The sequence below is a fragment of the Coffea eugenioides genome, chromosome 11 (genome assembly GCF_003713205.1).
Source record: "Coffea eugenioides isolate CCC68of chromosome 11, Ceug_1.0, whole genome shotgun sequence".
NCBI classification, from domain to species: domain Eukaryota; kingdom Viridiplantae; phylum Streptophyta; class Magnoliopsida; order Gentianales; family Rubiaceae; genus Coffea; species Coffea eugenioides.
In genome coordinates this window covers 31,143,506-31,147,341 of record NC_040045.1, presented here as the reverse complement: position 1 = coordinate 31,147,341, position 3,836 = coordinate 31,143,506, and positions in this window count along the sequence as shown.

The following is a 3,836-nucleotide window of genomic DNA, read 5'->3' as shown; positions in this document are numbered from 1 at the left end:
GAGCTCGACGAGCGGCAAATTTCGAGCTCGAGCTCGACTCGAATCAAGTCGAGCCGAAGCTCGAGCTCGAGCTGGTGTTCGAAAAAAAATAAAAATAATTATTTTATTTTTTAAAAAAAAATAAAATAATATTTTTCTTAATAATAATAAATATTAAGGATATATACGTAATGTTTTACTATGAAAAAAAAAAATAAGAAAAAAATATATAATATACGTAATTTTATTATTAAATAAAAATAAAAAAATATATATATATATACCCAAGCTCGCGAGCCGGCTCGCGAGCTAACGAGCTTAATATTTTGAGCTCGAGCTCGAGCCGCTCGCGAGCGGCTCGATTCGTTTGCAGCCCTAATTTTCGGACGATGGGATCAGACGATGACTAAGCTGTCGGATGTCCGACAGCCCCAATGGCTAGCTGACTCTTCATCTGCCTTCTATCCGTTGGAAGCATTAATGAAACCCATTTTTGGTCCCCTTTAAATACAAACGATTCTGAACCAGAGAGAGACTTTTGCACACTTTGTTTACAAGATCTCAAGAGATATTTTAGCTAGAAAATAGTCTCCTAAGCAAGGTTTGTTCTCCAAGTAGTGTGAAGTTCTTGTAGCACTTCTCTTGTGTTTGAAATTTTCAATAGTGTAGCTTTGTTGAGAGTTTTCTGAGTGATAGTAAAACTTCCTAGCTTGACTAAGTGAGGCTTGGGGCAAGGAGGAAGTGATCCCTTCATTGTACATTGAGTTGATTATTTTTCATCAAAGAGAAGGTGCTCATCTTTGTGATTGGTTTTCAAGTTTGAGGAAAGCTTGGTAGACAATCGGTTTGATACTCTATCTTACTCCTTTTAGTTTAATAAAATTCTCATTGCCTATATACATTCTTATTTCTGATCAACATTGCTCTCTTCTTTAAATTTATTTGGCTGATCACTACTTGAAAAGAAGGTAAATTTTTTATTAAAGAAAAAGTGCATAAACTTAATAAAGTATTTTTAATCAACCTAATTCACCCCCATCTTAGGTTGTCTTTGGGCCTTACAAACTCATGCATCAATAGGACATTATCTGAAATATTTCAACCTTTTAAAAAGGCACTTTGCCTCTTAGATATCAGACTTTCCAAAATTTGTTTAAATAATTCAGTAAGCACCCTAGAAATTAGAATATATTTCTTAGAGTGCATTGCAACAAGCAACAAGACCATATTCCTTCATTCCCACAGGTGAAGCTATCTTGGGAACCAAAGTGATGATTGTACTATTCAATCCTATAGCCATATGCTGAGTATGAAAACAGTACTATATAGCATTAATCAAACCAGCACCTAATATTCATCAATTTCTTTTGAAAAAATCCACAGTGAAAGCATCAGGCTCTGGTGAAGTACCTTCTTTCATGCTGAATAAAGCTTGCTGAATCTCTAAGTCAGTAATTTTCTGAATCAACTTTGCCCCTTGCTTTTTGGTTAATCTATTTTTAATAATCTTGGATAACCTATGCTCCATAGTTTCAGAGAAGGAACAATGTTTAGAAAATGATTGCTAATAATATCCAACTACTTCCCTCTTCACATTTTCACAGTCTGTAAAGCCTTATATCCTCAGAGTTTGTGAGACTTAAGATTTTGTTGTGAGAATGGTAAATTTTCAACTTTCTATGGAAAAATGTGATAGGGTATAAAATTTAGTGTATTTATATGTATAAGTTGCTAGTTAATTATGTTATTTGAGCTTTATTTTGAATGGAAACTACTTTATTTTGTTATTATATTGGTCTAATAAGTGAAAATCTTGACTGGATAGAAAATAGACAAAAATATGGCGAAGAAGCAATGTAAGAAGAAAACCTGAAGAGTAAGGGGTTTGACTGGATTGACATGTTTCATTATTTTGGCAATAACTTGAGTTACACAAATTGGATTGATATAATTCTTGATTCACTTTGAAGTAAGAGAAAGATCTACAATTTTTATGAGATATCAAAGTCCAGTTCTCATGTTTTCATAACAAACAATCCAAAATACTAAAATATAGTTTTGCTGTGATACTCTTCTGATTGGTTCTCAGTATTTTGGACATATCTTAGTGTCTAGATCTCCAAATGATATGATTGTTATGGCATGGGAAAGCTAATTTAAAGGACTACAAATTTCATGTTTGCAAGAGTTGATTCAGCCTCTTTGATCGAGTTTTTTTGGCTTCAAATATGATCCACGTGTAGATCTATAGTGATCCATTTATGGCTCTGTTATAACCGACGCCGATTATTCATTCGGTCTTCAGGCCAGGCTTCCTGTAATCCTAATGTTCGATGCCAAACTTTGGGCTGGACTTTATTGAAAAATATGCGAAAATGTTATTTTTTAGTTCCAATAAACCCAATCCTATCCCATTTGAGATACTACTTTAAGAAACTATAAATAAGCGCTATCTAGGACTTTTTTGGAGGTTAGAAAATATTAGGCTACATTGGTTCATCCTTTTTACATCTTCTTTTCTTGATAGATCAAGGATGAAGTGTGGAAGAATAAAAAAAGAAGATCAAGACGGGGACCAAAGCATAGAAAATTGAGAAGTTTTCTTTACTTTATCTTCTTGTTTGTATCTTTTCTTTGAATTCTTGGTTTTAATTATGAATATGTTGAACTCAATTTTCTAGGCTTAGAGTTTTATGAAGGAGATTTGATTATTTATCTTAATTAAATTCTTTACTTTTGTCTTGATTTATTTATTTTTGATTTAATTGCATGTTTGTGATTGGCCACTATAGACATGCCCTTAGTGCTTGTATTAAACTAAAAAGGGATATACAACCGTGCACTAGATAAATAAACATATTTAATCTAATTATGAGAGTAGGTTAGCAGTTGTATGACGTAATTATATCACCTAAGATCTTAAAGGGTTTAATTAAATACTTATGATCTCGAGAGAGACATGCGATTTAATTAAGCATAACTTAGATATATCCAGAGATAATCTAAGGTATTTGCATGTAATACATTGTTGGCATGTTGAGAAAAATAATGGGATGATTAATTTAAATTTTGTATAAAAATCTAAAACCCTAGACTCTTGCCAACCATTTTCTCAACTCTATTTAATTTGCCTTGATTATTTGTTCATTTTTTTTAGTTATAGATTGAAACCCCTATGAATTTGAATTTTATTAGTTGTCTAGAATAATTAAAGTGGAGAAAATTAACTCGTCCGTATAGATTCTATTTTGGAATACTACAGGTAATTTATTACTACAATCGATCCTATACGCTTACAGGAATTCGTTGATCAAAATGCAGTGTTGGCATCACCCTCTTTCAACCATTTGACTCTCGATTTATCCTTATAAAAGCTCTCCTCAGCTTGCATCCTCATTCATAGTCTGTATATGATTTTGCTTTCTCAATATAAATTTTGGCCAACACAATTCCAAGAAGTTCCTAAATGTCCCCAACACGGTTGGTGAAAAGCCCCAAAAGTCCTTATAGTTACCTTCTAAACTCGATGTAATATCACTGCAGCTAAGCCTGTAGAGGTTTTATAAAAATATGATTTTGAGTTTAGCTTAAGTCTATCAATAAAACGATAAAGAATATATTAAAATCTTTGGTTATCCTCCTTATTTTGAACATTATAAATGTTGTTATTACTTATTATGAGTTTACTATAAAAATTTAAAGAAGTAAAAAATTATAAATTCATAAATTAGTGAACTAAAGATTCCCTCTTTGAAGAAAATAAATTACTGAAGTCCTATTGCAAGATTTACCAGAAAAAGAACTCTAACAAGGAGAGTATATGCCGAATTACTAAAAGCATAGACAAATAAAAAAGA